General features: G+C 36.2%; 2 long non-coding RNA genes across 2 annotated transcripts in view; both read right to left on the reverse strand.

The window, feature by feature from the left end:
* Window positions 1-25,073, reverse strand: part of LOC129057704 (uncharacterized) — a 1,380,833-nt gene that overhangs the window by 17,205 nt on the left and 1,338,555 nt on the right. The window lies entirely within an intron of this gene.
* LOC112132027 (uncharacterized) lies at window positions 624-24,696 on the reverse strand. The gene is made up of 3 exons (XR_002913854.3): window positions 24,679-24,696; window positions 22,186-22,239; window positions 624-1,288 (listed from the first exon to the last, which is right to left on the reverse strand). It is a non-coding gene; the product is annotated as an uncharacterized LOC112132027 (long non-coding RNA).

Here is a 25,073-nt window from a genome sequence, read left to right on the forward strand (position 1 = left end):
AATATAATGAGTTTACTCAGGGTTAAGAAGGTTTGGATGTAGTTATAGAAAACCAGGCAGGAAGTTCACTTTGGATTAGGGAATACGAGAAGTGTTTCAATAGTTTCTATATGTTTTGAGACTAAACACAGAAGTTAAAATCTTCAAACCTAAACAGGCAAGACTCCATAATTTCTCCATCTGAATACTCCCACTGGCAGGGAAAAAAAAAATCATTTACTAGGTCAGGAATGATGCTTCAACATAAATACTGTATCGACAACTCCTTAGGTAACATTGATGCTTAATCAGGTTATAGGTAGGATAAAAGCTTATGCTGGGAAAAAAAAAAGCAAGCTTTCTCTTCCATTTCTGGTATAGTGTCTTATTCTTCTGAAATAGTCCTTTAGTAATGCTGTCCCTGAAAATAGTCTGAAATTCGGGCACTAAGAGCTGAATGTGATGTTTAATGCCTGCTCATCCCAATCTTTCTAGCCAATTTATTCTCTATCTGGCTGCATAAATATTGTCCCCTAAAATAATGTATTCATATGAGGTAAATTTTGAATCTCCAGTGATACCTAGGAAAATTATTTTCTCTACATATTGATGACATTTTATTAAAATGTAAAGAATAGCTTCAAACACAAATTCATATATAGCACCACAGGGTAAACAATACACAATATCACATATACTTTAATAATATTGTGTATTATTGTAACAATACACAATATCACAAACACTTCAGAATTGCAGGGAAGTTTCTAAAACTTCTATAGCTTCTAGCTATAAAGAAGCTTTGCTTTTTTTGTTTTTCTTGATATTGTTCTGAGTACTTACAATTTTTAAAAAGAGAGAAATAATATACATCTAGAAGATTTTTTTTTTTTTTTGCAGTTCCTGAACACATATAAGGAAGAAGGTCATTATACAGGATAATAATAGACAGAGAATGATGGAAAGACATCCAGGTGGTTCAGCCAGGTGAGGCGAGAGGAGTCATGATTTCTCCTGAGATCTTGAGTCAGTAGAGAGGGTCCTGTAGTACAAGACAGGAACAACTTTGGTGATGTTTTCAAAAGTTTCATTTCTCATGTTAGGGAGATGCTTCTGACGCTTCTCACTGAATCTTCTGGTTTCTGTTAGAACAGCAAATCAGTCTAATTTTGGGACTCAGCTTTAGGAATCCTATTCCAATACCAGATTTATTTAGTAATAAAGTCAATATTTGTTTCTCCATCTGCCTACTCCCTTGTCTCTCTTCTGCTTCCAAACTTGGAAAGGAAAACAAACAAAAAGATTCACACTGCAAAATAGAATTTTACTAAAAATGTACTCTTTTCTGAAAGTGTAAACAGAAAGCCAAGTATACTAGGTGGCAGAAAACACTTTGAAAAACAATAAACCTGTGCACAAATATGTGGCTGTCTTTACTCATTCAAAGCTACTCTTGCATAATCTGTTTACTGCTCAGTAATCAGCTTGATGCTTTAGTGAGTACAAATTAATACTAGTTGTTATTGCCTGAAGAGGAACCTCAACTTACTTCTCCATGATAGTTCTTTATTTTATTTTTCTGTTTAGCATGGCCATCCTCCCGGAATCTAACCCATCTTTCATAACTTACATTAAATATCCTAGTATTAGGCCAGGTGCAGTGGCTCATGCCTATAATCCCAGCACTTTGGGAAGCCGAGGTGGGTGGATCACGAGATCAGGAGTTCAAGACCAGCCTGGCCAACATGGTAAAACCCCGTCTCTACTAAAAATACAAAAATTAGCTGGGCATGGTGGTGGGCACCTGTAATCCCAGCTAGTCTGGAGACTGAGGCAGGAGAATTGCTTGAACCTGGGAGGCAGAGGTTACAGTGAGCCGAGATCGCACCACTGCCCGCCAGCCTGGGCCACAGAGGAAGACTCTGTCTCAAAACAAAAAACAAACAAACAAAAAAAACCACCTAGTATTTTCTAAGTACTTTTCTTATCCTCACCCTTCAGCTGAAGTTACATTTTTTCTATAAAAATCTCATAAAACTTTGTTACTTTTCTCCTATTCAATTTTGTATTGTTTTTATTTGTTTAAAAATATTTTTCTAGTAAAATATTAATGTCTTGAGGGAATAAACTGAACCCTATTTAGCTTTAAAATACGGCTGGGTGCAGTAGCTCATGCCTGTAATCCCAGCAGTTTGGGTAGCCAAGACAAGAGGATCAATTGAGGCCAGAAGTTTGAAACTAGTCTGAGCAACACAGCAAGACCCAGTCTCTACAGTAAATAAAAACCAAAAAACGTAGCTGCGCATCGTAGCATGCGCCTGTGGTCCCAGCTATTTGGGAGGCTGAGGCGAGAGGATTACTTGAGCCCAGGAATTCCAGGCTGGAATGAAATGTGGAGACTTGTTGATGATGAGGACATAGATAAGGTTATTTTGGGGCCCAGAGGCTGGGAAAGGGGCACTCTCACTATTTCTGTATGGATCAAAGAGTATCTCTTGAGTCAGTGAGTGCTGATGGTATCACAGCAATATGTGAAAAGTCAACATTTTTTAAACTTTGGAAAGAAATCAGAAAAGAGCTTCAAGGCAGTATAATGCTCCTCTAGAGAAGAGGCAGCTGTGAGTAGTAAGGTGGGGGCTCAGAACAGGACAGGGGAAGAGCTGCAGCATCCAGCTGGAGCAGCCTCGTTTTGTGCAGGCACAAGTTTGGCACTCAGTGAGTCCTTCTGCTTATTCCAGTGCAAGAAAGGGAAAAGGAAGAAGAAACACCTTGAAACATTACTCCACAGCATTATATTTTTCTATTTAGTTTCTGTATTTGATTTCCATAACACACTAGAAGTCACTTTACACCACCTTGAGTAAAGCAAGGTTTCTCAGTTTGTAGTCTGTGTGTGACCATGCAGTGTGATTTACGATGATTTGCGTTATAAATGTTAATGCCTCTCCTTTGACTTTCAAAAATGACTCAATTCAAACAATAAATTGTGTGGTCACCCCCCCGTGAACCATCTGTATCATATTCTAGATCAACTAAATCAGAATACATGTGTCTGGTGCTAAGGGCCCGGGCCTGCACTCAACAGAACCGTGCAGCTAATCTCTATGTAAAGAAGGAATTCTTTAGCTCTAGACTGTCTAAATTCAAAGCACGTATGAATTGTATTACAAAACACTAACTTTTTGAAAGATATCTATATGTGTGTTGGTATTGAATTTCAAAATCTATAAGTTGATGTTTTTACATTGTTTACATTTATGTTTTCAAACAGTAATCTAAAGCCTCATATATAAGATTTGGCCTGTTTTGGACTAAAGACTAGATGTCCTCCTATATGGGCAAAGAAATCATTTTAAACAGTTTGGGCATATAAATTTTTCTATAATAACTCATCAGGCATGTGTATAAAAGAGACCAAGTTATGACTATATAAACATGTGAATACTATTAGACACATTTTAATTTCATTTTAATTGTATAAACAGAAAAAAACCCAGAAGAATTGGGGTAAGATGTTGATCTTTTGTTCCTCCATTAGTTGTATTTTATCCCCAGTGAAATGAAATTCCTTTGAACTTTTAATTTCCTAAAATAGATACTGAAACAAGTAAAAGCAAGATATTTTATCCAGCAGGTGTAACTTGTAAAATTAAAACCAAGTACAATCTCTAAATTTAAAAAATATTCATCAAGAAAAGGCAAACATTCTCTCTTCAGAATAATTTTGAATATGGTCCTGGCCTTCCATCATTTAACTTTCTAGTGCTTTGCTAGCATATGTTTTCTGGTTTTGTTTCCTCTTTCTCTCCCTTTTCTTGACATTATCCAAAATTTACAGAGCTTCAGATTTTTCAGTATCCAAGTTGGGCTAATTATCATGGTTCAGCATATGGTGTGTTCCAAATGGTATGTAACTGAAGCTATGTTAATATTTTTTCAGACTGCATGGGCCAACAGAGCAGGATTTCCTTCTGCTTTTCTATTGTGAGGTTTTATCTTAGGGGTGCTGGGTGGGAGGTATGGGACCAGCAGCAGAGGAAAATTCTTTCTTTTCCTATGGGGTACAAGTAGGGAATTCATGGCTCTAAAGAGTGCAGATGGCAAGGGCTATTGAATTTGCCCAGAGAGAGGCTTCACCAGCTGTCTTGTTGTAGGAGGCACTTGGAAAACCTGCCTGACTGGCTAACGCTACTAGATCTGCAGAGGAACTGCTCATATGAAATGCACTGGTACTGATACATGAGGTTAGGATGGGAATGCCTCTTCCCTGAGTATATGTAGAAAAACCTAGAAAAGAGAAGAAGTCTGTCCCTAATGCCTTAGCAAAAGGTTCACAGATCCACTAAATGAATAATTACTTAATTAATTCCAAAGAAAAACCAACAGACAAATATAACCATAGCTGTAGCCTCCATTTTATACCACAAGACATGACACTGAGCCTGATCTCTATACCTGCTGATGAAATACATAACCAAGAGTAGATTTAAATACATTATATAATCCTTCTAAGAAGCTTCAGCCATGTGAAGCATAAAGATCAAGATGAACAACTAGGACACGTCGCACCTATGGAGCTTAAACAATAAAAGTGAAAAACAAAAATTTTAACCAAAAAAAATTAAATGTCAGAGTGATACAATAAGAACACAAAAATTAATTTATAGATCTAAATATATGACTTTCAAATATAAACATTTAACAAACGAGGACAGAAAAAAACATTGCTGAGGACAAATTAAAATTCTAGCATATCACATGAAGAAAACACCTTATAGCAGAGGTCTGAAAAAAGAAAATAATTTCACAAATGAAAACTTATGGATAAGTCAAGGAAACCAGTAATGTAAATAATAAAAATTCCAGACAGAAGGGAAAGAGAGCAAAATAAATTATTAAAATTTTAGTGTTTATTATTAGAAATAATATACTTTTAACTTGAGAGGTAATTTGAGGTTCAAACTTCAGTGTAGAAAGGGTTTACTGAATCTAAACAGTACTGAAATTTACTGAATCTAAATAGCACTGAAACTAAACAGCACTGATCTAAACAGTACTGTTCTGTATATTCTAGAGAAACTTTTGGGCCCCAAGAATAAAAAAAAAAATTATATAAGATTACTTACAGAAAGAACACATTATATGCAAAGAAGCAAGAATCCAGAAAAAAATTATGTTTCTCATGTGCAGCACTGCAAGCTTGAAAATGATAAAATAATAAATAAAGACTGCTTAAAGTAAATGAATTTTAAAATATTCTGTACAGGTTAAAACGTGTCATTCTTTGCTGAGGGGCAACCACAGAAGACAAGAATGCACTGTGAATGTACTCTAAGAAAAGGCACACAAATTCATACTATAAAATATATTCTAATTTGTAGTCAATAATAAATATACTCAATTTTAATTTGATTATACATAGTGAAATATAAATGTATGATGAAAATATGACTTAGAAATTTTTATTTCTTTATAAGATTATTTGAAACAGATGAAACATTTTATAACTAGAACCTAATAACTAAATTATATCAAGTAAACTCAGGGTTTGGAATGGATGTACAGTTATCTTAAATTCTCATCTTGTAGGGAACTGGGTCTGGAAGTATAATGCCTTGCTTTAGAGTGAGAGTGGTATACAGTCATAATTTATTGTTGGTGCATTAATACAGAAATATAATTTCATTATAACTTTGGGGGAAAGGAGAAAATCATCACTAGACTGAATAGACAGCTAAATTAACAAGAATTTGTAAGAAAACAAACATAATCATGATAAAGCTAAAAAAAGGACAAAATTAGCAAGTAAGAAGCAATAAATCTAAGTGGGAAAGCCTCAATTTTAACCATAAATTAAAAGTAACAAATGTAAGTGTATGTCTTTTCATTAATTATTAGCTGCCTTAAATTTCATATCCTGAGAATGTCAGGATTGATTTAGAAGTAGACTGACTAGATCAGCTGTCCTCAAACTTCACATAAGCCAGGTAATTCAGCAGAAAATACAGTGCAAAAAATGTGTAATGTTACTATGTTGCAGCAAAAATATCTTCTAATCATATGAATCCTTAAATCCTTAAATAAGCCTACCCCACTACCTCAAATAAAAAGCTGTAAGCACGTGCTTCTGTGTGCCTCTAATTCCTTGAATCCCAGTTTAATACAGGCAGCATAGACACTGAGCTTTGGCCATGACTTTGAGAGCAATAAAGGATGTACCAGGAAGTTAATCCCATGTGCACCACTGTCCAGGAGTATTCTCATGTGTGCGTAATATTATGTTGTATTCTTGCTGGTTTGCAGGTAAACTTGGTAATATCCAGTATTTTATTACTATTAATTTAAAACCAGCCTTTGTGGCTTGGCCTACATAGAATTGCATTTCTGTCTCCTTCTCATATGACACAAATAATATTGTTGTCAAATCATAACAAATTATAACAAATTATTTTGTTGTCTTATGAAGTTCATGTTTGTTTGAATTTTCTCAAATATTCACCAAATATTTGCTCACCGTCATTTCTTCATCCCACTCCTTTTGTTGTGTTCAAGGTCCCTTTCCATCTTCCTGAAACACACTGTGTTAATCAGCAATTTCTCCAGTAACTTCAATGTCCTACAACAATATTTACTTTTCTAATTCCTGAACCTGGGTCAATCGGGGCATCTTTGCTTTGGAGTGTGAATGAGATGGGTTTTACTCTGTGTTTCTGGTCAAGTATGTTCCATATGTATCATTACTGGGCCCAGGTTAAAGGAGCAGAAAACCTGGAGCTTATATGCTTCATGGTGTTAGCAGGAGCATGAGAGGCAAGCCAAACCACACAAGAACATTTAAGAACATTTAAAACCTCTGCTTGCATTATGTCACTTATCATTGGCCAAAGCTAGTCACATGGGTAACCTCAAAGTTAAGGATATCTCACCTGTAGTGGAGGAAACTGCAATATAATTTTATAACAGAGAGAGGTTGAAGCATTGATAATAATATGCTTACCACGCACATTTAGGATTGTAATAAAGTTTTGGGAGTAGGAAACTGGCCTATGTCTAAAATTGTTTTTGGAGTTTTCAATATTATATAGCTATAGAACTACAGGGTAACAAATACTTTTCTTCAGGATATTCATTTTATTTTATTCTCTTCTTTTTCTTTTTCTCTTCCCTCCCCCCCACAAGCCCTCCTCTCCCCTCCTCTTCCCTCGCCTTCCTTTACATCTCTTCATTACTTCCGTCCTTTCTTTCCTTCTTTCCTTCCTTCCTTTTCTTTCCTTTTTCTATTTCTTTCCAGGCTTCTATTGTTTTTTTTGAGAAATTAAATGACATTCAATTTGTTCTTGTATAAGTAAACATTCCCTTCTCTTTAATTGCTGTGAGTCTTTTGTATGAGTCTTTTAATTGTATTATGCAGTTTTATTATAATATAGCCAATGTGTGGATTTGTTTCAATTTAACTTCTTGACTCTCACTGTGTTTTTTGATTCTGAAGATTAGTGTCTTTATCAATTTTTGAAAAAAAATCAAAGTCACTATGTTTTCAAATATTGCCTCTTTTATTTTTGGCTCCTATTATAACCACTTAAAACCCTTTTTAATTAAATATTTAGAACTTTTCATTTCTGTAATTTCCTCAGATCTATCATCCTGTTTACATCACAATTTTCTATTTTCTCTTTGACTTACTCATTGGTAACACACATATGCTATTTTTCAGAGTAAATCATATCACAAGATATGTGAGAGGCCTAGTATTTCACAGTACCTGGTTTGATGTCTTATTTAATGTATTTAAATAACTTAACATACTCATTTAATGTGCTCTTTCATTTGTTAAGGATCAGTTCATGTTTGGGGGTTTCTAATTCTTCTACCTGTGTCTGTTTTCTCTTGTTCCAGGTAGATTGCTTCTCGGTGAACGGGTTTGTAATTTTTAAAGTACACATTCAACTTTTGAGTGGCCTCTTATATCTGTTTAATTCTTTGTGACTTGGGTGAGAAATGTGATCATCCAAAATAGCACGACATTTGCTTCTGCCAGAGCCCTTGGAGTTTTACCACCCTAGACTCAACTTTTAAAGGTAGAATCTTGGAAAGGGAAGAACTTGACTATTCCTTCATAGTAATGCAATCTCCATATTAGTGCAGGACTCAGAACCTGATTTTTTAAATTGCACAGGAGAATTTCATTCTTCTTCTTTGAGACCTGGAAGAAATGAAAAGAGTAGTACCTGCTTATCCACAGCTTTGCTTTCTGTTTTAGACACCTGCAGTTAACCAGTCTAAAATTATTAAATGAAAAATTTCGGAAACAAACAATTCATAAGTTTTAAAATGTGTGCTATTCTGAGTAACATCATGAACTCTCATGCCGTTCTGCTCTGTCCTACCTAGGACATGAATCATCCCTTTGTCCAGCATATTCATGCTGTAGACACTACCCACTTGTTACGCATCAACATTGTCTCTTCTTGACATCCAACCATTGACGTTGTCATTGCTAGATGATCCAGAATAACCCAGAGCAGAGGACCCTCTTTCCAACATATTAGCAGAAGGTCAGTAGTCACCTAACTCTGTGTCACAGTGCCTATGCATTTCACCTGACTTCATCTCATCCCACAGGCATTTTATCATCTCACATCATCATAAGAAGAAAGGCAATTATGGTACAATAGATATTTTAAGAGAGGGTGAGAGAACTCATTCACATAACATTTATTACAGTATATTGTTATCATTCTATTTTATTATTGGTTACTTTTGTTAATCTCTTACAGTGCCTAATTTATACATTAAAATTTATCATACATGTTTAGGAAAAACATGGTATGTACAGGGTCCAGTACCACCTACAATTTTAGGCATCCACTGTGTGTGTTGAAATCCCCTGCAGTTAAGGAGAGTATACTATAGTCCAGAATTTTTCCAATGATGCAGATTTGTTTTTAGTCTACCTATTTACTGTGAGCTCAGACCTAATAGGGTCCCAAGGACATTGTTTTTCTCTCAATTCCTTACTTACAAGGACTGATTCCTCCTCTAACACCCAGATCAGTTCCGGAGTGAATTTATGTATCCACTACTATACTATTCAGTTCACATTGTTTCTAGTTAGGGTGATTGGGGATTTCTTACTTGCAAGCTCAGCAAGGTACTGAAATGATTATAACTGGATAAAGCATACTTTATCCATTATTTCTAAATGTCTGTGGCACGATGGTTTTAAGATTAATCACAATATACCAAATATTCAGAATTGGAAAATATAATATCTTCAATGTAAAGCTATTTATGCTGGCAACAAATAACATATTTTACCTCTTTTATCTACAAAATGGTATGTGTATGTTTATGTGTGTATGCACATGTGTGCACACCTTCATATAGAAAAGTTTAATATAAAATAAAAAACTATATTATATCCCACATTCTGATTGTATCTAATAAAACTAGAAATATTTAACCAAGCCTTTATTTTTTAAGATGGATTAGTAGGAACATTGGGTGACAGTTCTCAGAAAGAAGATAAAATTTACTGGGGAATGCACACGTTCCAAATGGAAAACTGAGGAAAGAGAGCCAGGACCTGTCAGAGCACCTATGGGAAGAAGCTGAAGTGCAGAAAAAGAAAGCAAGAGTATGACAGTGATTGACCTCCAAGGAATGTGGAGCCAAGAAGGAAGGGAAGGTGGGGGTGCTTCTCTGCTTCCCTTACCCCTTTGACTATCCGCTAACTGCCAAACTGTTGGGGAGCCCCTCTGCCCTCATGACCCTGGGCAACACTGTCATTCACAATTTGGGAGTTCCCAGTGACAGAGAAACAGCTGGCCATTACTCATAGTTATGTCCACACTCCTCAGGCCCGCACTAAAACAGCAAACACCATATTGTTTGCGTGCCACCTGTGGTGGACCTCTACTCTGATTTGCCCTTGAGTCGTGGCATCATGAGACCCCCACTTCACACACCCAAACATACGCCACAACCTGTTCTAACTTTGGCAATCACAGGGGATCTGCAGGTCCCCAGCAAACTGCAAACTCCCAAGCCTAACCCTCGGTGTGGGCTGCCCTTAAGAGAGCTGGAAACACAGCCTGACAAACCTTCCCTGGGGACAAAGGAGAGACAAGTGCACGGCCAATCACTGAAGAGGGTGGCACGGCCAGCCAAGAATGCACACAGAAACCAGTGCACTATTGTGAACACAGTAGAGGTTTTCCCTGCTCGGGGCCAATACGTGGAGAAAGTGCTTTTCATGCTTTTTGTGGTAGTTCCACCTCCATCGAAAGTGAGCCTGCACTGCTTGGACTTGCACAAAGGGTGGAGTCCAACTCCCACTCCCTGCACAGAGTGGCAGCCTCCCAGCAAAGGATGGCGGGCAAACCACAGAGTTGTCCGCCCTGTACTGGGGAAAGAGGCTCCAACCTGAGCCCATGTTGGTGGTAGCCAAGGAGAAATGTGTGTCCATGGGCTGAAGCTACACTGTGGCCAGGAGCCGAAGGATAAAGTCTATTTGAACTAAAGGTCATGGGCCCTGCACCAGGGATTCAATTAGGTTCCTGCCTGCTCAGGATGAGGAACTGGTGCATACCCACTAACTCTTTCCCCTGAAACTTCAGTGCACCCCAACATGATCCCCCCCTTGCAACCCTTCTCCCACTGTCAGGGAGGGTGTGACCAATGATCATCAGTCTACACAAAGGAGAGCTGGCTCTTACTCTAGAGTGCCAATTACTGGAGACCGAAGCCTGAATTGCAACGCCAAATGAAAAAAAAAACCTCCTGTCAAAATGGCATAGTGTTCGTGCATGAGACAAGCTTGCTAAAACATCCCCACGCTCAGCTCCTCAAGAGACAGAGTGTCAGCTTAAATGTCCAATACACCACTACAACAAGCAGCACCTGAGAAAGCCACCACACAGAAACTATCCATAACCAAGGAACCCATACAGAGCCTTGGGCTCCCTGAAAGCACTCAGAAACAAATAAACAAAATTGAAGGATTATACACAGCATTCAATGCAGCCACACCCTGAAGAAAACAATAAATAAAAGAATCCCATCCAAAGGATAATAAAATAAAAAATAAGAAGTAATAACTCCCTCAGATAAGAATCAGTGCAAGAACTCTGGCAGTACAAAAAGACAGAGTGTCTCAACACCTCTATATGAACATAACTCTCTAGCAATGGTTACTAATCTAAAGCAAACTCTGAAAAGACAGATAAAGAATTCAAAATATGGATTAAAAGGAAATTCAATGAGATCCAAGAAAGAGTTGAAAATCAACACAAAGAAACCAGAAAAACAATTCAGAATATGAAAGATGAGATAGCTATATTTTAAACATACATATATAATATATACTTATATATATAACTGTATAACATATATAACTGTATTATAAATATACTTATGTATATAACATATATGACTGTATATATGACATATATAGTACATAACTTCTCAAATTGAAAAATTCACTAAAATATTTCAATAAACAGTTGAAAGCATTAACAATAGACTAGACCGAGAAGAATTTCAGAGCTTGAATAGCATTCTTTTGAATTAACAGTCAAAGTTTTTTTAAAAATTCTAAAATTGAACAAAATCTTTAAGAAATATGCAATTATGTACAGTGAAAAAACCTATGACTTATTGGCATTCTTAAGAGAGAAGAATAAAAAGTAAGCTGCTTGGAAAACATATTTGAGGAAATAATTCAGGAAAGTTTGTCTAATCTTGCTAGAGAAGTCAATATCTAGATACAAGAGATTCAGAAAACACATGCTAAATGCTATACAAAACAACCTTCACCAAGTTATATAGTCATCACACTATCCAAGGTCAACATACACACACACACACAAATCTTAAAGGCAGCTAGAGAAAAGAACCAAATTACCTCTCATATAAAGGTAATCCCATAAGACTAACAGCACACTTCTCAGCAGAAACCTTACAGGCCAGAAGAGATTGGGGGACTATTTTAGCCTTCTTAACACAAAACAAAGTCAACCAAGACTATGAGATAAAACAGACTTTAAACCAACAACAGTAGAAAAAGGCAAAGAAGGGCATCATATAGTGATAAAGGGAAATAAAGAAGAAGATTTAACTTTCCTAAATACATAGGCACTGATCACCAGAGCACACATATTTATAAAACAAATAGTACTAGAACTAAGAAGAGGTAGACAGCTATACAATAGCAGTGGGGGACTTCGACAGCCCACTCACAGCACTAGACAGATCAAGGCAGAAAACCAACAAAGAAACTCAGGATTCAAATTGGACTCTTGATCTTTTTCTTATCTGTTCATGAAAAATTCTCCAAAATTTGCCATAAGCTTGGCCATGAAGAAAATGTCAATAAATTCAAAAGAAATGAAATCATATCAAGCATCTTCTCAGACCGCAGTTAAATAAAATTAGATATCAATAACAAGAGGAGCTCTCAAAAACACAAAAGTCCCATGGAAACTAAAAAACTTTCTTCTAAATGACTTTTGGGTAAATAATAAAGCAGAAATTTAAAAATTGAAACAAGTGAAAATAAAGACACAATATATACCCAAACTTCTGGAATACAGCAAAAGTGTGTTAAGAGGAAAGTTTGTAGTGCTAAATGATTACATGGAAAGCATAGAAAGATCTAAAATTAATAACATAACATCACACCTAAAGGAACTAGAAAAATAAGAACAAACCCAAAGTCAACAGAAAAAAAGAGAAACAAAGATTAAAGTATAAATAAATGAAATTTGGTTTTTAAAAAATCATACAAAGGATCAGTGAAATGAAAAGTTGGTTCTTTGAATGGATAACCGAAATTGATAGACTGTGAGCTAGATTAACCAATAAATCAAAAAAAATAAGATTCAAACAAGTGCAATCAGTGGTATTTTTGATAACGCAGAAATAAAAAAGATCCTCAGGAGACTACCATGAACATCTCTATGCACACAGACTAGAAAATCTAGAGGAAATGGATAAATTCCTGGAAGCACACAGTCTCCCAAGATTGAACCAGGAAGAAATTGAAATCCTGAACAGACCAATGATGAGTTATGAAATTGAATCAGTAATTTTAAAAAATTTATCAAGAACAACAGCAAAAAAGCCCATGATCAGATGGATTCGTAGCCAAATTCTACTAGATGTACAAAGATGATGTGGTACTAACCTTACTGAATATATTACAAAAAATTAAAGGTAAGGGTTTCCTCTCTAATTCATTCCATAAGACCAGTACCATCCTGATATAAAAATCTGGCAAGTCCAAGAAATATGGGACTATGTGAAAAGACCAAATCTACGTCTGATTGGTGTACCTGAAAGTGACGAGGAGAATGGAACCAAGTTGGAAAACACTCTGCAGGATATTATCCAGGAGAACTTCCCCAATCTAGCAAGGCAGGCCAACATTCAGATTCAGGAAATACAGAGAATGCCACAAAGATACTCCTTGAGAAGAGCAACTCTAAGACACATAATTGTCAGATTCACCAAAGTTGAAATGAAGGAAAAAATTTTAAGGGCAGCCAGAGAGAAAGGTCAGGTTACCCACAAAGGGAAGCCCATCAGAATAACAGTGGATCTCTCGGCAGAAGCTCTACAAGCCAGAAGAGAGTGGGGGCCAATATTCAACATTCTTAAAGAAAAGAATTTTCAACCCAGAATTTCATATCCAGCCAAACTAAGCTTCATAAGTGAAGGAGAAATAAAATACTTTACAGACAAACAAATGCTGAGAAATTTTGTCACCTCCAGGCCTGCCCTACAAGAGCTCCTGAAGGAAGCACTAAACATGGAAAGGAACAACCAGTACCAGCCACTGCAAAAACCTGCCAAAATGGAAAGACCATCAAGGCTAGGAAGAAACTGCATCAACTAATGAGCAAAATAACCAGCTAACATCATAATGACAGGACCAAATTCACACAAAACAATATTAACTTTAAATGTAAATGGGCTAAATGCTCCAATTAAAAGACACAGATTGGCAAACTGGATAGAGTTAAGACCCATTAGTGTACTGTATTCAGGAAACCCATCTCACATGCAGAGACACACATAGGCTCAAAATAAAGGGATGGAGGAAGATCTAACAAGCAAATGGAAAACAAAAAAAAGGCAGGGGTTGCAATCCTAGTCTCTGATAAAACAGACTTTAAACCAACAAAGATCAAAAGAGACAAAGAAGGCCATTACATAATGGTAAAGGGATCAATTCAACAAGAAGAGCTAGCTATCCTAAATATATATGCACCCAATACAGGAGCACCCAGATTCATAAAGCAAGTCCTTAGTGACCCACAAAGAGACTTAGACTCCCACACAATAATAATGGGAGACTTTAACACCCCACTGTCAACATTAGACAGATCAATGAGACAGAAAGTTAACAAGGATACCCAGGAATTGAACTACAGAACTCTCCACCCCAAATCAACAGAATATAGCTTTTTTTCAGCACCACACCACACCTATTCCAAAATTGACCACATAGGTGGAAGTAAAGCTCTCCTGAGCAAATGTAAAAGAACAGAAATTATAACAAACTGTCTCTCAGACCACGGTGCAATCAAACTAGAACTCAGGATTAAGAAACTCACTCAAAACCGCTCAACTACATGGAAACTGAACAACCTCCTCCTGAATGACTACTGGGTACATAACGAAATGAAGGCAGAAATATAGATGTTCTTTGAAACCAACGAGAACAAAGACACAACATACCAGAATCTCTGGGACACATTCAAAGCAGTGTGTAGAGGGAAATTTATAGCACTAAATGCCCACAAGAGAAAGCAGGAAAGATCTAAAATTGACACCCTAACATGACAATTAAAAGAACTAGAAAAGCAAGAGCAAACATATTCAAAAGCTAGCAGAAGGCAAGAAATAACTAATATCAGAGCAGAACTGAAGGAAATAGAGGCACAAAAGACCCTTCAAAAAATTAATGAATCCAGGAGCTGGTTTTTTGAAAAGATCAACAAAATTGATAGACCGCTAGCAAGACTAATAAAGAAGAAAAGAGAGAAGAATCAAATAGACGCAATAAAAAATGATAAAGAGGATATCACCACCGATCCCACAGAAATACAAACTACCATCAGAGAATACTACAAACACCTCTAAGCAAATAAACTAGAAAATCTAAAAGAAATGGATAAATTCCCTGACACATACACCCTCCCAAGACTAAACCAGGAAGAAGTTGAGTCTCTGAATAAACCAATAACAGGCTCTGAAATTGTGGCAATAATCAATAGCTTACCCACCCAAAAAAGTCCAGGACCAGAAGGATTCACAGCCCACTTCTACCAGAGGTATAAAGAGGAGCTGGTACCATTCCTTCTGAAACTATTCCAATCAACAGAAAAAGAGGGAATCCTCCCTAACTCATTTTATGAGGCCAGCATCATCCTGATACCAAAGCCTGGCAGAGACACAACAAAAAAGAGAATTTTAGACCCATATCCTTGATGAATCTTGATGCAGAAATCCTCAATAAAATACTGGCAAACCGAATCCAGCAGCACATCAAAAAGCTTATCCACCATGATCAAGTGGGCTTCATCCCTGGGATGCACGGCTGGTTCAACATATGCAAATCAATAAATGTAATCCAGCATATAAACAGAACCAAGGACAAAAACCACATGATTATCTCGATAGATGCAGAAAAGGCCTTTGACAAAATTCAACAACCCTTCATGCTAAAAACTCTCAATAAATTAGGTATTGATGGGACGTATCTCAAAATAATAAGAGCTATCTATGACAGATCCACAGCCAATATCATACTGAATGGGCAAAAACTGGAAGCATTCCCTTTGAAAACTAGCACAAGACAGGGATGCCCTCTCTCACCACTTCTATTCAATATAGTGTCGGAAGTTCTGGCCAGGGCAATGAGGCAGGAGAAGGAAATAAAGGGTATTCAATTAGGAAAAAAGGAAGTCAAATTGTCCCTGTTTGCAGATGACATGATTGTATATCTAGAAAACCCCATTGTCTCAGCCCAAAATCTCCTTAAGCTGATAAGCAACTTCAGCAAAGTCTCAGGATACAAAATCAATGTACAAAAATCACAAGCATTCTTATACACCAATAACAGACAAACAGAGGGCCACATCATGAATGAACTCCCATTCACAATTGCTTCAAAGAGAATAAAATACCTAGGAATACAACTTACAAGGGATGTGAAGGATCTCTTCAAGGAGAACTACAAACCACTGCTCAATGAAATAAAAGAGGATACAAACAAATGGAAGAACATTCCATGCTCATGGGTAGGAAGAATCAATATCACGAAAATGGCCATACTGCCCAAGGTAATTTATAGATTCAATGCCATCCCCATCAAGCTACCAATGACTTTCTTCACAGAATTGGAAAAAACTACTTTAAAGTTCATATGGAACCAAGAAAGAGCCCGCATCGCCAAGTCAATCCTAAGCCAAAAGAACAAAGCTGGAGGTATCATGCTACCTGACTTCAAACTATACTACAAGGCTACAGTAACCAAAACAGCATGGTACTGGTACCAAAACAGAGATATAGACCAATGGAACAGAACAGAGCCCTCAGAAATAATATCACACATCTACAACCATCTGATCTTTGACAAACCTGAGAAAAACAAGCAATGGGGAAAGGATTCCCTATTTAATAAATGGTGCTGGGAAAACTGGCTAGCCATATGTAGAAAGCTGAAACTGGATCCCTTCCTTACACCTTATACAAAAATTAATTTGAGATGGATTAAAGACTTACATGTTAGACCTAAAACCATAAAAAACCCTAAAAGAAAACCTGGGCAATACTATTCAGGACATAGGCATGGGCAAGGACTTCATGTCTAAAACACCAAAAGCAATGGCAACAAAAGCCAAAATTGACAAATGGGATCTAATTAAACTAAAGAGCTTCTGCAGAGCAAAAGAAACTACCATCAGAGTGAACAGGCAACCTACAAAATGGGAGAAAATTTTCGCAACCTACTCATCTGACAAAGGGCTAATATCCAGAATCTACAATGAACTCAAATTTACAAGAAAAAAACAAACAACCCCATCAAAAAGTGGGCAAAGGACATGAACAGACACTTCTCAAAAGAAGACATTTATGCAGCCAAAAAACAAATGAAAAAATGCTCATCATCACTGGCCATCAGAGAAATGCAAATCAAAACCACAATGAGATACCATCTCACACCAGTTAGAATGGCAATCATTAAAAAGTCAGGAAACAACAGGTGCTGGAGAGGATGTGGAGAAATAGGAACACTTTTACACTGTTGGTGGGACCATAAACTAGTTCAACCATTGTGGAAGTCAGTGTGGTGATTCCTCAAGGATCTAGAACTAGAAATACCATTTGACCCAGCCATCCCATTACTGGGTATATACGCAAAGGATTATAAATCATGCTGCTATAAAGACACATGCACACGTATGTTTATTGCAGCACTATTCACAATAGCAAAGACTTGGAACCAACCCAAATGTCCAACAACGATAGACTGGATGAAGAAAATGTGGCACATATATACCATGGAATACTATGCAGCCATAAAAAATGATGAGTTCATGTCCTTTGTAGAGACATGGATGAAACTGGAAACCATCATTCTCAGCAAAGTATCACAAGGACAAAAAACCAAACGCCGCATGTTCTCACTCATAGGTGGGAATTGAACAATCAGAACACGTGGACACAGGAAGGGGAACATCACACTCCAGGGACTGTTGAGGGGTGGGCAGAGTGGGGAGGGATAGCATTAGGAGATATACCTAATATTAAATGACGAGTTAATGGGTGTAGCACACCAACATGGTACATGTATACATATGTAACAAACCTGCACATTGTGCATATGTACTCTAAAACTTAAAGTATAATAATAATAAAATTTAAAAAAATCTGGCAAGAACACAACAGGAAACTACAGGCCAATACCCCTGATGAACATAGATGCAAAAATCTTCAACAAAATACTAGCAAACAGGATCCAGCAGCACATCAAAAATATAATCCATTCCAATCAATTGAAAGACTTCATTGCCAGGATGCAAGAATCATTCAATATAAGGAAATAAATGTGATTTGCCACATAAACATAATTAAAACAAAAACCATATGATTACCTCGATAGATGCAGAAAAATCTTTTGATAAAACGCAACATCCCATCATGATAAAAACCCTCAACAAACTAGGCATCAAAGAAACATACCTAAAAATAATAAGAGCTCTATATGTCACACCCACAGCCGACATCACACTTAATGGGGAAAAGTTGAAAGTATTCTTCCTAAGAACTGGAATAAGATGAGGATGTCCACTCTCACCACTCCTATTCAACATAGTACTGAAAGCCCTAGCCAGGTCAGTTAAGCAAAATAAAGAAATACAAGGCATCCAGATAGGAAAAGAAGAAGTCAAATTACCTCTGTTTGCTAATGACATGGCCATATACTTAGTAAATCCAAAGATTCCTCCAAAGGACTCTTAGACCTGATAAATTACTTCAGTAGAATTTCATGATGCAATATTAATGCACAAAAATCCCTTGCATTTCTGTATACCAACAGTGCTCAAGCTGAGAGCCAAATTAAGAACTCAGTCTCATTTATAATTGCCACACACACAAATAAAATAGCTAGGAATATATTTAACCAAGGAGGTGAAAGACCTTTACAAGGAAAATTACAAAGCACCGATTAAATAAGTTGCAGATGACACAAACAAATGGAAGTACATTCCATGTTCATGGAAAGGAAGAATCAATATAATTAAAACGACTATACTGCTGAAGCAATCTAAAGATTCAATACAATTCTTATCAAATTCCTATGATCATTTTTCACAGAATTAGAAAAATAAGTTCTAAAATTAATATGGAATCAAAAAAAAAAACCCAAATAGGCAAAGTAATTTTCAGCAAAAAGAACAGGGCTGGAGATATCATATTACCGAAACTCAAATTATACTACAAAGCTATAGTAACCAAAATAGCCTGGTACTGGTACAAAAATAGACACATAGATCAATGGAAGAGAATTGAGAATCCAGAAATAATGCCACACATTTACAACTAAGTGATTTCTGAAAAAGTCAACAAAAATAAACAATGAGGAAAGGATACCTTAATCAATAAATGGTGTTAGGAAAACTGGCTAACCCACATGCAGAAGAATGAAACTGGACCTCTCCTTCTCACTATGTGCAAAAATTAACGCAAGATGAATTAAAGATTTAAATGTAAGACCTGTAGTTATAAAAATCCTAGAAGAAAACCTAGAAAAAACTCTTCTGAATATTAGCCTGGGCAAAGAATTTATGACTAAGACCACAAAAGCAAATGCAATAAGACCAAAAATAGACAAATGAGATTTAGTTAAACTAAAGAGCTTCTGCACAGCAAGAGGAACAATCAACAGAATAAACAGACAACATACAGAATGGGAGAACATTTTTGCAGATGCATTCAACAAAGGACTAATACCCAGAATCTAAAAGTATAGGCTTGAAAAAAATATTTTTAAGTAAAAAAATTAAAGGGTAAATAGTTTACTTATATAAAAATTCTTCTACATATTTAAAAGAAACTTCCTAGTGGAAACTTAGCAAAAGGTATGAACAGTCAAGACAATAAAGGGTGAAAATGAGTCATTAATAAATACTTCATAAATTTGCTCAGGCTTCCTAGCACTCAAGGAAATGAAAATAAACCCAACTAGGTACTATTTTTTTTCTCATCAGTTCAAATACATTTCACAACAAAAATTAAGTTCACTACTGGCGTGCATACAAGCACTTTCGTACATTGCCAATGGTAGTAAGTACCTGAGGGAAACGAAAGTAGTAGCAACTGGTACTTTTAAAAATACACATATTCTTCACCATGTACTCCTACTTTATTTAACCTATCCTATGTTTAAAACACTAAGATATAATGCTTATAATATAAGGTATTCGGGTGATGGATACCCTAAAAGCCCAGACTTGACCATTATGCATGTATCAAAATTGCATGTGTACTGCATAAATTTAAACAAATAAATAATAACACAGTAAGATATAAGTACCCACATACAGGGGGTTGGTTATAGCACCATTACTTACATTTGTTAAATCTGAAATAAACACTTCCATTAACATGGACATAGTTATATAATTAATGGTATACAATTGGTTTTTTGTTAATTAAAATAGTTATTTCTGGTAGAAACATTTTCTAGAAAAATAAAATGGCTATTTGTTGTTAGACTAGATGCAGAGAGAAAGAACGGTCTTGTTAAAGGTCTCTAGATCCTCACAATAGAATTTTACACAACTATTAAAAGGAGAATATATGCATCTTTTCCTAGAGGTTGCTCAGGACAAATCATTAAATTAAAAAATAGAATTACACTTTCTTAAAACATGTATATATATTTGTGTGTGTGCAATGTGTGTACATACATATTTCCACATACTCAAAGATTTTCTCTATCTAATTTTTGACCTGTATTAATTATGTAAGCAATTAAGCTTCCAATTAGCTGGCCTAATATAAGAGGTAGATATGAGCTATTGGAGAGGAATATAAAATAGAGGATGAAGAAAAGCAAGCTATGATAAAATAATGCCAAATCCTTCAATGTAAGGGCATTCTAATAGAGAAAATCATCAGGTAACTCAAAGACAGAACAGAGGGCTTTTGATTACGTAAGTTGTCTTGTTAATTACAGTTAGTCTAAAATTCCCTTTGGCTGTTACAAAAAGGATTAAAATTCTTTTCTTTTTTTTTTTTTTGAAACACAGTCTTGCTCCGTTACCCAGGCTGGAGTGCAGTGGTGCGATCTCGGCTCTGCAACCTCTGCCTCCCAGGTTCAGGTGATTCTCATGCCTCAGCCTCCAGAGTAGCTGTATTACAGGTGTGCACCACAACACCCAGCTAATTTTTGTAATTTTAGTAAAGACAGGGTTTCACCATGTTGGTCAGGCTGGTCTCGAACTCCTGACCTCATGATCCACCAGCCTCAGCCTCCCAAAGTCTTGGGATTACAGGCATGAGCCACCGTGCTCGGCCCACATTTCTTTTTCTGTCTAAGAAAGTATAATAGAAAATCTATAATATTTGGTGAGTTTCTTATGATCTCATAGTGATAGGGCTTATGTCTGTAAACGTCAATTTTTATAGGCTGTTACAGCTATAGGTATAAGTGTGAAGGAACTTGGATTAAATGCAACTGAACTCTATATGCCATAACTGAGGTTACCTTGGGTCTTGAATATTTTGCAGTCCAGAGAGTTAAAGACTCTCACAGTGTTGGATGTTTGTCAGTGGAGTTACATATCACAATAACTAGAAAACTTGAAAAAAAAATCTAAATATTCAGGCCTTGATCTCTTTGTCCTGAATTAGATACACTTAGGTATGTGGAACTCTGGTGATATGTTTTTCCAAACTCTTCTGTGAGGTGTGCTTCATTTATTAACAACAGCTAATCTTTTCAATTACTTCCAATTTATGGAAAATTCCATCTTAAATGTACTGAAAATGAGGCAAAGACGGTTTTTTGATTTCTAATCTGTTTAATCTAATCTAATAATTTATTCTTGGTATTTTGCTTTTATTTGAAACTTTAGGTACCTAGATTCTGAGTTTTATGAGTCAATAAGTTAAGTGTTGTTTTCTAACTCGGTGCATTTTCAGTGATGTGGCATCGCACTTCCAGGTGAAGTTTAAACATTCCCATCCTACATCTTCAGCTTCGACTTGAACAACCATCTCCCCTGTTTGAGGTTCCCACTATTAGCTGTTTAATCTCTTTCTCTTTCCCCTCTGAGGCATTGTACAGAATGCTGTATAATCCGTCCCTCAATTCTCACACACCCCACTTTTTATAACTACTTCCTGCTCATGCTTCAGATCTCTATTGAATGTTGCTTCCTAAAGGAGGTCTTCCCTGTCCTCTAGGTCTAGGTATGTCCTCCTGCTTCCCATAGCAATTTCATTTTCTCTTCATCATATTACACTTCAGTGATACAGAAATACATAAATTTGAGTGCTTATTATACAGTAATCGATCAGACTATTTTTTAATATACCAGTGGTTTCTACTTCTCAATCAATAAAAATCAGTAAAATATTTATGAATACATTTCACTATTATAGTGATATCTTAGGATGCGCTCTCACCTTAACAGATTATGTAACTTGACATGTATTTTAGTGACAGGTAGATATATTTCTCTAGGAGAGAAAAAAAAAAGTTAGTATGGAATTTTTTTTTTACTTGAAATCTAATACATGTTTTATCCAGAGACTTGATCACAATTCCTGGGATATAACAAAGTCAGCAGCAGTGGCAGCAGACTTACCTGCATCATGTGCCCACACCCAGCTCATGGCCCTAATCTACCTTTCTAAAATTCTCTAGCAATATCTCACCATGTATTCTTTAGGCCCCTACTCATTTGGACTAATTTTTGGTGCCCAAACATACCTTTCACTTTTTTTCCTTTCAGACGTGTACTCATGCCAATCCATCTGGAATCTGTCTTCTCAGAACCCTCCTCAACACCTTCCAGACCTAATTGCCTTCCTCTACCTAGGCCTATTTGGGTTTGTTAATGCCAAGGACAGTACCAGGCCCTTATTCAACTCTTTATATACCTCAGCACACAATAGATCAGTAGAAATGTAGAAAATCAAACCCTCTAAGTTACATTCCAGAAAAGTAGCATTCATAATGTTTTTTTTTCTGATTGTTCGCAATTTGCTAAATCAACAAAGTAAAAGTGTCTCTCCTTTTACTCCTATGTGCTAAACTAGAATTTTCTTGACTTTTCCTTACCTCTCCACAGCCTGGCATAGCCTATCACAGTATCTTGCAAATAATAGTATTTCATTATGTAATTAAATGCAAGTATCTTGCAAATAATAGTATTTCATTATGTAATTAAATGCAAATATTTTGATAAAGATGTTGCTCTTTGGTAAATGATCCTTTCCTTGTGTATGGAATAAATTACTATATTTATGGAAAGTGTGAGAGCAATATGAATTCTGTTTAAAAGACCATGATTTCTTCCAGAGTACCAAAGCCTGTTGGGGCCTACAGAGTTAATGTTTCTAAATAAGAATCAATTTCCTAGTTATTCAAGAGAGGTGCAAGAAAAAAATATTAGTGCAATGACAGACCTGAGTGGAAAAATGTAAAGTAAGTATAATTCAGTTTGAACAGTTATTTTTGTGCCTAAAGTTTTTTAAAAGTCGAGAATTGCCATGAGGTTCTTTAAAAATATAGATAGTACACACACTTTTTTTTTAAATTGTAGATTGTGACTGGGTACAGTGGCTTATGCTTGTAATCCCAATGCTTTGGGAGGCTGAAGCAGGAAGATCAGTTGAGGCCAGGAGTTCAAGACCAACCTGGATCACATAGCAAGACCCCATCTCTACAAAACACACACACACAGACACACACACACATACACACAGAGTAGATACTTGTATTTGCATCTCGGCAAAGACTTTTAAAACAGGTCAGAAAATTATCCTACTAGCCAATGTATCATTTTTCTGAAGAACAGACAGGTAAAAATTATAATAGTAATTAAACGATCTTAAGAAAATGAACATAAATGGCACCCAGAAATATTAAAGATTAAACAAACATACCTTCCAATTGCAGAATTATGACTTATTGGCTGAGTCTACATGAAACCAAAAATACTTGTTTAAATGTGAAAAGAAAAATTCAACTGATTATCTAAGTATGTTGTTCTCAAGATGCTATAAGACTGGTTTAGTTTTGGTTGAAATTACCTTATTTGATATTATGTAAACAGGCTAAATGCCATACAAACACACATAAATAAATTTTTTCAAGTTAAAATTAAAGCTGGGAAGGCATATAGTGTCAGATGATGATGACTGAAGTTCAGAGATAAAAATATTATACGATACTAGGCAAATAGGAAGAAACTTAAAATGAGTAGTGTATGGTAAATGCAAAGTACACTGACAATAAAGGAGGAGGCAGACAATTTCATAGATTATTACATAAAAGAACATGTAAGAACTTATCATGAAGTTGTATTGACTTCTCAAAGCAAATTTTATGAACAATATAGTTATTTGATTTCCCTAAGACTTGAAATGTTTAACATTATAACCCATGTTTCCTCTTCATAATGGTCAACTATTTAGGAGCTTATATTGACCTAGATGGATTTTCTTTGGTGTTTTTGTTTTGTTTTGTTTTGTTTGAGACAGAGTCTCGCCCTTTCACCCAGGTTGGAGTGCAATGGTGTGATCTCAGCTCACTGCAACCTGCAACCTTCACCTCCCGGGTTCAAGAGATTCTCCTGCCTCAGCCTCCCTAGTGGCTGGGATTACAGGCGTGTGCCACCATGCCTGGCGAACTTTTTTTTTTTTACCTTTAGTAGAGACAGGGTTTCACCATGTTGGCCAGGCTGGTCTCAAGCTCCTGACCTTGTGATACAACCGCCTCAGCCTCTCAAAGTGCTGGGATTACAGGCGTGAGCCACTGCACCCCGCCCCAAATGGATTTTCTGATATTTTACTTTCACGCCTTCTCTGAGTGGTACTCTAAATCTTTTGTGCCTAATGGTCTGAAATTATTTTTACTACTTCATTTTTTAAAGATTAGAAAAGAACACGTACAACATGGTTACAAATCAGTATGTCCTTGGGAATGAACCAAAATTGATAAGCAGAAGTCGGAAGTAAACAACACTGCTCTTAGATGTTCTACATTCTCTTTGTTTATGACCTTTATGGAAAATGGCCACTGATTCTACTGTCAATGCTTTCAGCCATATTAAGTTTGTTGGTAGAAAAAGAAATTCTGGTTTTTGAATTTTCAAAAAAAAATTCTTATTGGAGATAAGATATTTTTAACCAAAGTGCTAGGAAGTAGGTATAAAATAAAGTCAAGTCTCAGAGGCAAAGAAACCTGAGGTCAAGGCTCATATTAACCTTTTACTAGCTTCATGACTGGGAAAATTAATGACTTCTTAATCTTCAGTTTTATTTTTGATAAAATATCACTAACAATC

The sequence above is a fragment of the Pongo abelii genome, chromosome 12, assembly GCF_028885655.2.
Source record: "Pongo abelii isolate AG06213 chromosome 12, NHGRI_mPonAbe1-v2.0_pri, whole genome shotgun sequence".
Taxonomy (NCBI): Eukaryota; Metazoa; Chordata; class Mammalia; order Primates; family Hominidae; genus Pongo; species Pongo abelii.